This window comes from Lissotriton helveticus, chromosome 6 (assembly GCF_964261635.1).
Source record: "Lissotriton helveticus chromosome 6, aLisHel1.1, whole genome shotgun sequence".
Classification (NCBI taxonomy): domain Eukaryota; kingdom Metazoa; phylum Chordata; class Amphibia; order Caudata; family Salamandridae; genus Lissotriton; species Lissotriton helveticus.
The window spans coordinates 425,334,510-425,348,575 of record NC_136067.1 but is presented as its reverse complement, the minus strand read 5'-3'; the positions used below and the strand labels follow the sequence as shown (position 1 = coordinate 425,348,575).

Sequence of the window (14,066 nt, the reverse complement as noted above, 5' to 3'; positions counted from 1 at the left end):
AATCTCCGTTAAGGGTACTTCTGTAAACGTTCCACCAGGGTATGAGGAATTTGGGATTTCGTCTGTGGCCAGATCTGTGGAGTCTGCCTACCCAGGTGTCTTCAAAGTAGTCCAGAAATGGACTTAATTTAGCTTCATTTTGTTTGTAGAAGGGGCTGTCTATAAGAATGTTGTAGTGTTCAGCTACGTCTGTTTCAGGTACATAAGCAAGTGCAATGAGTTTTTTAATTTGGAAAGCAAAAGATGAGTTTGTAGCATATTCGACACTTAGGGTAGTTTTTTGAAGGTGTCTCCATAAACACTGGTTTAAATGATAATAGCAGCCTTGAATGCAGGTATGGGGGTGGATTTTTATGATAGTTGAGAGCATTGCTTGCTCAAAATCAAGAATGATACTTTCAGGAGAAAAATCATTAGTTTTTTGTTTAATTATATTTATTAACTCCATATATGTGGAATTATTTTTGTTTGGTAATAGTGCATATAGCAAAGGTATGTTGCAGTTGTGGTAGAGGCCATGTATTGTGTATAATTGGAAAAATGGTTTGGGACAGATGTTAAATGTTCCATCCATCATCCAATATTGGCTTTGCTGCAGTTTAACTAAATTCATACTGGTACCAAAAATTATAAGCCTTTTGTCATTGTTTTCGTTGTCGTAAACTATAAATGGTTGTTTATTTAAAGTTATTATTTGGTTAGCAGTTAAATTTATATCCTGATATGTTCTGGGAGATAGTGTTGTAGAAGTAGTAGCTTTTTTAGTTCGTGCTATAGTTCTTTTTAAGGAGAGGATATTTGGCATTTGAGTTGTGGCAGTTTTTGGGATTTTAGGAATGGCTTCTTTTAAAATGACATTTGTTTGCTTCTGGGAACCTGTACTAGCTTCTTTTATATTTTCCAAAGCTGTTCTAACTTCTATTTCAGTAACATTAGGTGGATGATTGTGTTCCCTAGTATACAGTACTGTAGCTTCTTTAGTTGTTGCTCTGCCATAGCACTTGTTAGAATAATATTTACAACATTTCCAATTAACTTGCATGCCATATTGCTTTTCTTGTGTATAAGTGTAACCCATGTAGCATAGTAATAGTTTTCCTTTCTGGCTGGTCACAAATTCGGCTCCTTCGGTCATTTTGTACTTTGTATATCTATAAAATGTATATATAATAGTTAATGTCAAATTAAATGTGATAAATAATCTATGTTAGTGATAAGTAGGAATGTTTATACTTACGTGTTTTTGAATTTACAGCAAAATTAGGAGCTGCTTGCTTCTTTAGTTGGGGATAATTGTTTGTGATGTTGTTGTAGCTGTTATGAAAAACATGAAAGTAGTATATTATTAATTAATGTTTCGGTACATTTGCAATGTTAGAGCTCATTTCTACTACAAAAGTGTATCTTCATGATTCACATTGTGAAGATACTTACATATTTTTTTAGGTTGGTCTTTGCCAGTATAGTTGTTTCTTCAGCTTCTGGAGAGTAGTTTGTAGTGTTGTCTTAAATAAAAAAGGAACATATGTATTAGAATAATCACCATGTTGGTATGTTTTTTAATAGATTATCTGGTAATTATGTTCTTTAATATACTTACTTTGTGATTATTATCTGTATTATTCAGAATGTGGAGTTCTGTATTATGTCTGTATATCTATTCGTTGTGTTTGCTCTGTAAATAAACAATATATAATAGAACATAATTAGAACAGTTCTAAAAGTTAGTATTGTTTTTCCACATTTATTTCAGTTGCATAATACTTACGTAGTAAAATGTATTGGAGAAATAGTACTGATGTCCTTAGTTCATTAGTAGTGCAGTTTTCAGTAGTAGAATCTACAGAAAAAAAGAAATATGTGGGGCAAAAGTCATTATTTCTGTGTGTTTAGATTTATGTGCACATAATGAATCAATGTGAAATTACTTACATAGTTATTAGAATCTGTATTCCTAGGGTTTGTTCACAGTTATTTTGAGTAGAATATTCAGTACTCGTTGTATCTAAAAAAAATAGTTTCATATAATTATTTAGCATGTTAAGTAGTATGAATAGCAAAGGGGCACTGGGTATTTAGCAGGTAAGTAAGTAGTATTAGCAAATAATGCACTTTCTATTTTATTTACTTACTTAGAAGATGTGATAGTAGGTTGATAGTCTGGTTCTTCTAGTTGTTGTGCAGCAATTCGGATAGAGATGAATCTCCTTCAGTGACTTTTGGCAAGTAGTTTGTGCTTAGGTTTTAATTGTTTATATAGGGGAGTGTCAGTAGTAATTACTTTGCTATTGGTTTATTAAAAAAATTAGGTTTGTGATTGGTTAGTTAGTATATTTGAATTTCAGTTGTGATTACTTTGTAATAGAAGTGAAAAACAAAAACAAATTATAAAATTATACAAAGTAGTATAGAATATTTTTATATGTGTAGGTGATATAATTATACCAATAGGATATTTTTGACAAATTAATAGTGTGTCTATAGTATTAATTTAAGTATTGTGTGTTTATTTAGATGTGAACACATATAAAACGTTAATTAATTATGCAAACAGATGCATATAAAAAGTCGATATAGCTGATAATCCGATATTGAAGTGCACGATATTTTTGATGTCGATATTATAGTTAATGTCATTATTTTTTGTAGATAGCGATATTTTTGTTTTCCGATGTTAATGTAGTCGATATAAAAGTAAACGATGTTTTTGTATATCGATATTAAAAAATCGATATTTGTGTATATATCTAGTTAAGTATAGGAACCCGATATTTTTGATTTCGATATTTTTGCTCCAATATTTTTGTACGTTGATATTGTGAATCTCGATATTTTGTCAGACATTCGTCATCCGTGTCCGTATGAATAGTGTCCCGTTCTTCCCTGAATTTGCCCACCAGGGCGATGGCTCCCCGCTGTCCGTCTTCCTGCTGTTCACGTGAGGGCCTCCTGTGTCCCGGACCCATACCCGAGGCGAGGGACGCCACATCCGCTTGTTCCGAGTCTCGCTGGGGCGCATCCGCCATTGCTCCTGGGGTCATGGTCTGGTCACCCTCAATGTCCATCGCCTCAAGCCATTCCTCCACGTCAGTGGGGCTTTCGAAGAAGTGTGTCTTCTTATCGTACACTATCTTGAGGCGGGCCGGAAATAGTAGAGCATACCGTAGCTTGGCCTTTTGGAGTCTCTTCTTAATCTCGAAGTACGATGATCGCTGCTTCTGTACCATATTAGTATAGTCTGGATACAGGGATATACGCCGATTTTCGAACTCTATGAGGGATTTTTCTCGGGCCTTTTGCAGCAAGGTGTCCCTGTCTCTATAATTGAGTATCCGAACGATCAGTGGGCGCGGCGGCCGGCCAGGTTTGGGCTGCCCAGTGGGGACCCGGTGCGCCCTCTCCACACAGAACAATGACGACAGTCCCTCAGGGGCCACATAGTCGCGAAACCACTGTTCCATTAATTCAGTCGTGTGAGCCCCCTCACTACGTTCCGGCAGGCCAATGACGCGAATATTATTCCGCCGATTTCGGCCTTCCGCGTCCTCCACCCGGTACATCAGGGACACTACCTGTTGCTTCAGCTGTTGGACGGAGGCCGCGTGGTCCGCAACCGTCGGTGTCATATCTGCTATCGCCATTCCTTGGTCTTTCACTTTGTCGGCCAGTTTAGTATGGTCAGCTTTCAGTAAGGAGAGGTTGGAAGTCAGGGTACCTAATTGCGATTCCATCGCCGTCCTAGAGTCTCTGATCTCCTTTAAAATTAGGTCCAGTTTGTCCATTTGTTGGTCCCCTCCGGGGTTTTGGCCAGACATCCCCGGGATGGTCTCCCCCTCCGCAGCCGCCTGGGTGGTCACATCCATATTCGGGCCTTCTCGGCTGTCCGGTGGTTTGACAGTTTTTCGCCCCATGGCCGTTACAGATCAGATACGTTCAGCCGTGCCGGGAGATTGCCCCACAATCCGCCGCCGGTATCGCCGGGTGTCCCTGCCGATGCTCGTGCCCACCGCCGTTCACCCAGGGGGACCTCCTACAGGGCCTACGCTCCGGGCAGCCCTGCGCTTCGATGTCCGATGTGCTACAGTGCGTAGGGTGCCAGCGCAGTTTAAAGGAAAATGACCTGGTGTCTTTGTGGGTCATACAGAAGACTGGAAGAAAAGGATTGCACACAGTTCTTGGAAGCAGCAGGAGCAAGGAACAAATCTATAGTATAAGCCACAACATTGAACACAGCTGTGAATCAGCGTCTTCCTGACCAGCTGTTGCTGTGGTGCTGTGTACAGTAAGAGTCCAGAAAACGGCAACTGTTGGCCACTCAGATCCCTTCTAGGCCGCCTCCGTGTCTGCACAGCGTCCCGATCCCTGAGGGTTCCCGTCACTCCACAGCAGGAGACGGACCCAGAAGCACCCAGGTGTCCAGCCCGCCTCGGCAGGCAACCGGGAGAGAAGAACGGGGAGATGAAGGGAGCGGGGGGGGGAGGAGGAGAGCGCCACACAAATTCGGTCCAGGTATCGTCACCCCCGCTTCCCTACCTGCAGCGGCGATGCTTGGGGGGGTGCCGTCCAGCGCACAGAGTCCGCCAGTCCCGCTCCGCTATGCGTTCATGTCGCGCCGCTCCCAGGCACCTTCCGCAGACTGGACGCTTCGGTCTACGGCAATTCTTCCAGCGCTGGGCATCCGGGCAGTCCCGTAGAGGCTCCGGGCGCTCAACTGCTCACCCCGGTCCAGGTGCGGCACTTCCGGTTGGTCATGCCCGAGGTCTCCCGGGTCCGGTCTGAACTTCAGTCCCCGGCTGCCCACGAGGAGGGAGGCCGCAAACGTCTCAGGCTCAAACTCCGGACGTTCTCCCTCGGAATTCCTCCAGACTCGGACCAGGGGTTCAGAGTGTCTCCGCGGCTCCCAAGCAGCCTGTTACAATTCGATTGGGCCCCCCAGAAGCTCCTGTCAGGATGGATAAGCCCTGGCGGCACCGGAGCTCTAGCGGGTTCCGTCCGCCATCGTAGCTTGCTAGCCACGCCCCCCACACTGATTCCCACATACAGCTAAAACGAAAGTGACAAGTACATTTTTAGACCTGGGCCTTGTATTAGCCAAGAGGGAAGTTACAATGCATTGGAAATCAGCGAGGGGGCCAGGGGTGGGAAGATGGTGGACGGAATTGCTCAAATGGGCGCAGAGTGAAGGCACACTTAGGTTGCAGCAGGTCCTGCGAACTAATAATGACAAGGCACTGGAGGCGGCGAGGGCGTGGGCGGCCTTAGTTGCGATATTGAAGGCCCCAGAATCAGAATCAGGGGAGGGTTCAGACTTGGAGGATTTGAGAGATCCAACTGGTGTTTTGGCACGGGGGACTGAACCGAGATATGATCAATGGACTTAATGATGTTCTCCGAGCAGAAATGTTATGACCTGTACTGTATCACTGTTGATCAGGTTCATTATTGTATTGGATTCAGATGTACTTAATTGCTGATGGGTCATGCTCTTGAGGTACACCGGTGGCGGAGGGAGGGATATGGGCGGGGGGTACAGTGTGAAGCGGTTGATGATATATTATATTGTCAGTTATCCATTTGATGTTGCATTGCTATACACTAGCGCTGATTGTTTGAAAATCAATAAAACATTTTTTTTTAAAGAAATCAAATGAATGGGTGAAGGTCTTTGTGTCACTGTTGTTGTCTGAGTAGGAAGAGCTTTTTAAGAAGTTAATGAATCTTGTCTGGTTCAGTTTGCTGTGCTCCAACATATTTTTTAAAGAAACAAAATTTGTTTTCTCCTTTATTGAAATAAAGAATTTTGGTGGCACCAATTGGGTAGTGAATTGCTAAGACCACAGTGGGGTACAAGTATGTCAGAACCCATGACCCTAAGATTTCACAGAGGAGCAAATTGAGGAACTTCGAAGAAGACTGCCCCTCTTGAATACCTTCTCCTACATGCAATCAAAGAAATCAATTTTTATATTATATTAAAGGCCCCATTTCCCATCCATTTCTGCAGGGCCAACCAGTTAGATGTCATAGCAAGCACCCGATGACGGATGGTGTGATGTTACACAGATTGCAAGCAATAGGAGGCATTCTGAGACTGAGCCCAGACACCCCCATTAAGAGACACTTAAAATTGGGTAGCAAGATCTGCAAGACTGGTCGAACACAGACCTAAAGAAACATCCCGCCGTCCCTACCCTCAGCCGCTCCAGTCTTGATTCAGTCTCCCGGAGATAGGTTTACTCTGAGATGAGGTCACTATGTAGTGAATGGGGGTGATAGGCCACTGAAGAGAGGAGTACTTGTCATCCTACGAGGCCACAATTGAAGGGAGGAGCCCTGGTCATATTACCAGGCCACAAGACTAGTGAATGCATGACTCTGGCACCCCTATTGACAGTCAAAGCAAGGGGTGTGTTTGAACACCACATGACTATTCATCGTCTCTTCCATCAGACCAAGTATACTAAATGGAAGCTCCCAGTGCCCCACTCGTCTCCCATCCAGGAGAAAGAAACCTAGTCTAATATATTAGTTTGTGCACATAATAAGGTATACTGTATTTACTGTTTCTTCTAGTAACTATTGTATAGCCATATACGCATGTGACAGTGGATTATCACGTATCTCTGTTGATATGTTTAATGTACTTTTTTCATGCTTCTGTGTGAGTTTGTAATTGTGTTGTTGATTGTTTGAATGAAGGTGTTATAATTACAAATAAGGTTGAGACAGATATTTGAGAGTGAAACAAACGAACACAATGAATAATTTGTACGTCCTTTATCAATACAGTGTTGTAATCCTTGACCAGTAGGAGTTTCTGCTCGTTATTAATCTATCTGATCCCTCTCTCCCATATGTCTTAACTGGGTCTAACAGTGTATAGATAAGACAGATCATGCAGGGGACATAGAAGGGAGAATGTAATATTGCACCAATTTGTGAAGACCCTGTGCCTGTTGGACGTGTGGCAAACGCATCCATTTCCCACTGGACAGTATCCTTTCTTTCTGGTGCTCATAACTCCTCTTTGTGAATCCATTTTTTTTTTACTTAAGATAGGTACATAGACTCCAAAAAGAAACATTTCTTGCAATGGGAATCTCGGACCATTCACCAGTGTGGACTACGATTTCCGTTAATGGGCTGTGGATACTACAAGATAGAGAGGAATTGGTTGAGCTACATGGGGCTACTGGTCATAGTCTGAAAATGACTAGGTTGTGTCACGGATAATCCTGTGGAAATTGTACATGGCAGTGCCTGGAGAGCAAAAAAGTCCATATTGGCCAATCCTTTTGTATTGTGTTATTTAAACATACACGCAATTACAGTAGCATAGGTCCAGTTAGTGGAGCGACATTACGGACATATGACATGCTTTTTTTTCATTAGTGAGGGATGTAGGAGCTCCCTGTATTTGCCTCCAATTTCGCTGCTGCCTTGCAGATTGCTACTGATTGCATAAAGGTCAGATTGTAAATTGTGTTTAACTTAAGAGGCAGAGAACCACCCTCCTTTCCCTTTTTCCTTTGTACAGTCACATTGTCACTGTCTAAGATTAACACAAATAGGTATTTCATATTCTGTTGAATATCAAATTGGGGGATTAGAATAACATGTTCCTCGTATTTTTACCCCAGGGGGTTCTGTTCTGTTTAACAGAGTCCAACTACATATTTTGTTGTCATACAAATACATTCCTGGTTTGAGTCATAAGCATTTGTGAGTGTAAAGTAGGGACACATCATGGGGGATCTAGAATCATCTTTTTTATTTTTAAAGAATTGCAGGACTTCCACCCATTGCTGGGCCGTAGGCCGCTTCCTCACCACTCACTTTGCTCCCTATGTACTGCTAGCCTCTCTGCTTCAACCCCATGAATCATTGTCTTCCACCAACTGTTCACGACATGGGTCTATGGAGATTTGGCGAGTAAGGTGGTAGCTCTTTTAGGTATGAGAAGTGCCAAATCAATTAATCTCAAAGCCCCTTTTCTCTGTGTAGGTCTCTGGAATATCCCCAGAACACAGGCCCTCATTTGCAGAACGTTATGGCACCCTATAGTTATGATGATGTTATCTGTAACTTCTGCTCAGAGGCCTGTTAATCTCTGACATTCTCATACCATACGCCTTAAACCTGCTCGTGTCTTGTGTCCTTGTGGAAACACTGATGTGTTTGGGTAGATCTTGTTAAGTGTCTGTGGGGTTAGGTAAGCCCTTTGTAAAAGGTTAAATTGAATGTTCTTGAAAAGGTAGATCCTATGAGGATAGGCAAGGGCTACTGCCACTCCGTGCCATTAAACAGTCTGCCTCCCTTATTTCCCTATGCACGGCGTGGGATATACCTGAATGTTCTAGATCAGATACCTTCCATATCCTATTGTATGTAAAGCTTGCAAGACATATGTGATTAAGGTTTTTCTGAGATGGTGATTTATTTTTTAATTTCAAATCATTTTTATTGAATTTTCAAAAAATAAACAAATAATGCTAAACACAAAGATATTGATAGACACAATAATAACATGATAAGCAATGGCAAAAAATTATAGAGAACATACAAAGTAAATAGAAAACAACCAATTACTCAAGTGCCTTACCATGAGAGTCGCAGTGAAGCAGTAGTGACATACAAGTGGACAATTAAGCACAGTTTCACACAAGTAATAGTGGAAAATACAATGCAGTACAGGGGTGTCATGCAAGTACAGTTCCACAGTAGTAATAGTAGAAAGTACAATACAGTACAGGTGTAACACAGTGGATATGGTGTTCAATAAGCATTACCATGTGGAGGGTGTGGGTCGATTTTCACGGAGGGTCTTATTAGAAGGAAAAGGTGTCAAGGGAATTCCATAGCTTCCTGTGTGATTTGCGTCAGGGAGAGCTGTGAAGTACAACATTGGCAGCTCCTCTGAGGAAGGACACCTTTCTTGCCACATCCTAAAGGAGACTTCTTTGGAGTTTTTCCACCTATATAGTACAATTTTACAGGCTAGAGTAAGCATAAGTTCTAATAAACATCGGTCATTCACATCTTTGATCTTAGGGTCCAGAGCAACTAGTAGGATATAGGAAAATTCCCTTGGGTGGGGGGGACGACAATGTTGAAAGTGTTGTTTATACATTCGTAGATCTTATCCCAATATGTTTGTAGGATAGGGCAATGGAATAGCATGTGGGCAAGATTATCAACGTGAGATTTACAATTCCCGCATGTAGGGCTTTCGCTGAGATTAAGTTTAAAGATCCTCTCAGGGGTCCAATATGTCCTATTTATTAACATAAGCTTGGTTTGTGATAATGGGGAGATTTTAATTGAGAAGAGGGTGATATGAATCCTCCTCCAGTCGCATGGTATATTGCTAGAGTTGGGTTTGGGTGCCCATTTTACTTCACATTTCTTGTGAAATTTACGAGGCTTAGGGGATAGGAGTTTGTAAATTTTAGAGACAGTATGAGCAGACTTTAGTAGCTGGAGCATCTTTGAAAGAATCGGAAGGCTTAATAGAGCGCATCGTGAGGAGTGATTTTAGTTTTAGGAATTTATAAAAATCTATCGGGTGTAGGCCATGTCGAGACTGAAGCACGCAGAAAGGTAGGGGGAGGGTCTCTGTAAAAAGGTCTTTGACTAGATTTATGCCGCTTTTAGACCAATGGCCCTAATGGAGCATCCCTCCATCAACCTTCACTTTCGGGTTGTGCCAGAGAGAGGTCAAGGTGGATTTGTTAATTTTTAGTGCGGAGAAGTGTTCTAGACGTAAAAGGGCTCTTTTAGTGTTAAGCAAAATATATTTTGAATGGGGGATGGAAGATATATCCATAGTGAGGAGAGCAGGCAAAGGCATATCGTTAATGATTGATTTTTCTATGTCCAACCAGACTGGAGTACAGTCCACCTAGGGAAGCAGCTAAGTTAGATCCCTGTTTACATAGAAATGCGGTTTGATAGTTCCTAAAGTTTGGAAGGCCCAGACCACCTTTCTCTTTGGGCAATTGAAGTTTTTTCATGGATATTCTAGGTCTCTTACCTTGCCAAAGGAACATGTTAAAAAGCTTATAGATCCTATTCAGGAATTCATTTGAGAGCGTCATTGGTCGCATGCTGGCTAGATAGTTAAGAGGAGTAATCATCATTTTTAATGTCTCAGCTCTTCCCACCAAGGTAAAAACTTAGGTGACATGGATGCTGGTCGCCGCCACCGGGGGAAGGGTGGGGGGTGGGGGGTTGGGGGGTCTGAGGGGTGTTGGGGTGGGGTTGTTGTTTACTCTTAGTTGCGACATACTATGCATATGAAGATGACCTGCGTGGCACTCCTGTATAACTGTGATCATGGTTGGGGACCCCCCCTTCCCTTGTGAACTTTTGGTCACCTGCTGCGGAGTTGGCGCACCCTCCAATCGGTACTGGTTGGCGAACGAGGACATTGCCATGGGCGTCTAACAGCAAAGTGTGCCATCTTCTGTTATATGACTTTGGTTTCTACAGCAATGATTTAGGCACCCCCTGTGTGGGGATATGTGGCGGATTGTCGCCTGTTCCTTTCTTCTTATCCTCTCTCTCTTCTTCTTCTTCTTGCTCTTTTCTCGCTATTTCTACTTCAAATCTTGAATAAATAAACATTTTACAACAAAAAAAAACTTAGGTGACCAACCATCTAATAGAGAAGAGATTTTCTTGAAGAGAGCATTTTCATTGATCTGAAGGGTGGTGATCAGATCGCTCGTGAAGTCTAAGCCAAGATATTTGAAACAGTTAGGTTGCCATAAGAGACCACAGTTGCCAATCATTTCTTTCCCACCAGGTTTGTTCAGGATTTTTACTTCAGTCTTGTCCTTATTCAATTTATAACCAGATACTGCAGCAAATTCATCTATTGAGGACTTAAGTGCAGAGATAGCAGCTTCCGCGTTCTCGGAAACAACTAACATGTCATCCGCATAAGCAGTTATTTTAACCATGCAGTTGTTGAAATGTATCCCTGTGATCTGTTTATTGATCCTAAGTTGATAGAGGAAAGGTTCAATTGCAAGGTGGAATAGAGAGGGGGAAAGAGGACATCCTTGCCTTGTTCCCTGTTCTAATTTAAATGAAGATGAGAGGTACCCCCCCGCACTGACCCTGGCGTTAAAATATAGAGCCATTACGATACGCGTAAAATTCACACCCAAATTACATTTATCAAGTGTTGCTTTCAAGTAGATCCAATCAACTTTGTCGAAAGCCTTTTCGGCATCCAAAGTGATAGCAACTGATGGTGAGTCAGTAAGTTTGGCTTTCTCAAGGACATGTGGTAGAATACGAGTATTATCACTAGAAAGTCTGTGTTTTAAAAAAACAACTTGTGATGGGTGGATGAGTTTGGGCAACATTTTTTGGAGGCGCTTAGCGAGGATCATTACATAAATTTTGCAGTCTAAATTAATTAAAGATATCGGCCTATAGTTTTAGGGAGTGTTGGGTCCTTCCCTTCTTTGGGAATTACTCCTATGATAGCTTCTGCCCCCAACAACGTTGAACACGTTTAGAAGTGGGGGAATCAGTGCCGAGGAGAAGCACTTGTAAAATTTAGCATTAAACCCATCAGCGCCCGGAGCCTTCCTAACTTTATTGTGTCTTCGATTTCTAGAACGGAAATTGGGCTGTTAAATTCAATTTTTTCTGGTTCGAAGAGTGTTGGCAGAATGCATTTATTTAGATAGACCTGAATTTTTGTGCTATCCCGATCCTGGTTCTTACTATATAGAGTACTATAGAAATTCAAAAAAAATCAGCAATTTTATCAGGATTAGATTGAGCTAAACCTTTTTGGTCTATTAGATCCTTAATCATGTTCTTCTGCAGTTTGAATTTTAAGTATGATGCTAAGCTCTTCCCTGCCTATTTGGATTCACAAAGTCTAACGCTTTTTTGTTTGTTTATCCATATGCCTGCTCTGTTACTTACTATTTTATTATACTCCTATTTCTTCTTCACTAATTTGTTCAAGACTGAGGAGTCCCTAGATATTGCATGTTTTTCTTCTAGTATGGTAATCTCTTTTTCTATCTTTTCAAGATTGTTATTGAAGTCCCTATTAATGACCGTTCTAATTTTAATGATCTCTCCTCTTATGGTGGTTTTTAATGCCTCCCATCTTGTGAGGTCTGAGGTGTCACCCTTTTTATTAGTAATAAGGTAATTCTGTGTCGCGCTTTCAATGATTGGTCTATCTGACTCTTTTTCTAAGACTTCATTATTAAGTCTCCAAAGAGGTTGTTTTTTAAAAGGCTTTGGGTCAGTTATAGAAAAGCTGATGCATGAGTGGGCTGAGACCACCCTTGGTTCAATTGAGGTTTGTTCAGTCCTGGCTATGGCGTTACCTGAAATAAGTAGGTAGTCAATGCGTGAATAGGAGTTATGTGGGGAGGAATAGATGGTATACTCCCTCCCAGTGGGATTTTGAAGCCTCCAGGTGTCTATCAAGTTGAAGCGTGTGCAAAGATTTATAAGAGCTTTGTGAGAGTTGTTTGTACGGAAGGACAGCGTGAATTCCTATCTAAGGCCTGGTCCATGGTAGGTTAAAGTCACCCGTTAATATGTGCATAGCAGTGTCTGGGATTGTATTGATTTGCTTGCTTAGATCTTCCCAGAAATCCGAGCCATCCCTATTAAGGGCATAAATATTAGTAATGTAAAATTCTGTATTGTCTTTTGCCAGTTTCGTTTTGATCCACCTCCCTTTAGTATCAGACGTGCTTGTCACCAAGTCTGTTGATTTTTTAGCTTCTAAAGTCAGGACCCCCTTTTTCTTACCCACTGCATCCGATCCTGTAACATCGCTGTAGAACCTATCTCTAAGTGAGTTACATTGTTTTGAGTCAATCTTCGTCTCCTGTAGAAGGAAAACACCACCTTTCTGTTTATGAAGATAATCAAGGATTTTTCTCCTTTAATGGGATGGTTTAAACCTTTAACATTCAGTGAGACAATCTTGAGATTGTTATGGGCCATATTACCTGGGGAAGTTTGCGACAAAATTTTTTTTTGTTTGAATATTTTTATTAAGATTTCAACGTATAGTAACAATACAGAGCAATAGTTTGAGGAGGGTAAAGTAAAGGTTATCTTTGCAATGCTTAGCAATGAACAAGTACAGCAACAGTATTATACATTACGACCTTCTCATTTCTTAACCGTCATTGCTGAAAAAAGGAAAACAAAACATGAATCGAATAATTGTTCCTCATGGTACTTCCTACCGGGGAGTGTTGTCTGTATCTACAGAGCCACGGACCATCAGCTAGAGTGGAGACGGCGTTAGGTGACTGAGTCGATGGTGCATGTCATGTGGTTGTGGCTCATCGCGTGTAGCGAGCGTGTGCCCAGTGAGGTGGCATAAGGGTAGGTTGTTGTTCGGATCTGTTGTAAGTGTGGTGTCATCTACTCTGTTTATATATGTCTCTTAGTGAGTACACTGGAGGAAAGAGAGAGTGAATAGTGCATCAGACATGTTTCTACATCTCGAAGATGTATGTCATGATCGCGGGACGTGGCACGTAGTACAATGGTACATCACTTAATGCGTCACAGTAGGATCTCATCACTGTCATTCCAGCCGTGCTGGCTCCGTTAAGAGAATGAAAAAAAGGGGGGAGGGGTGGTCATCAGACTTGGTGGTATGGCGTGTGTGTCGTGATGGGAGCTCTTCGATATAGGCGGGTCTCAGGGAAGGTATCGAATTATGCCTGTTGCTGCTTGTCTAGTTCTGGGAGGGTGGTGGAACGTCCGTGGGAGGCGTGAGGTGCGGGAAGGCATGGAGGGTTTCGCCACTTCAGTTTGAGTGAGGTGTCATCTGTAGGTACAACAGTGTCCCTATCTGGTGGGTCATGTATATCCCGGTCAGGGGCGTCAGGGCCGTGGTCCATAGCTTCTGCTCCCTCTATTGCATCTCTGTCCCTCCTAGGGGAAGTGTCAGGTGTGGGGTCTCCCAGTGACTGGCATTCTCTATGGAAGGAGCTGAGCGTGTCTTCCCATAATGTCGCGATTGGGAATTGTTGCAAACCTGCTGTCTCCTCGGTATG

At 42.2% G+C, this 14,066-nt stretch overlaps 1 long non-coding RNA gene across 1 annotated transcript; it reads right to left on the bottom strand.

Annotated features, from left to right (window-relative positions):
• Positions 1 to 968: 968 nt before the first annotated feature.
• LOC144761392 (uncharacterized) lies at positions 969 to 1,492 on the bottom strand. The gene is made up of 3 exons (XR_013595701.1): positions 1,435 to 1,492; positions 1,238 to 1,314; positions 969 to 1,151 (listed from the first exon to the last, which is right to left on the bottom strand). It is a non-coding gene; the product is annotated as an uncharacterized LOC144761392 (long non-coding RNA).
• Positions 1,493 to 14,066: the final 12,574 nt, after the last annotated feature.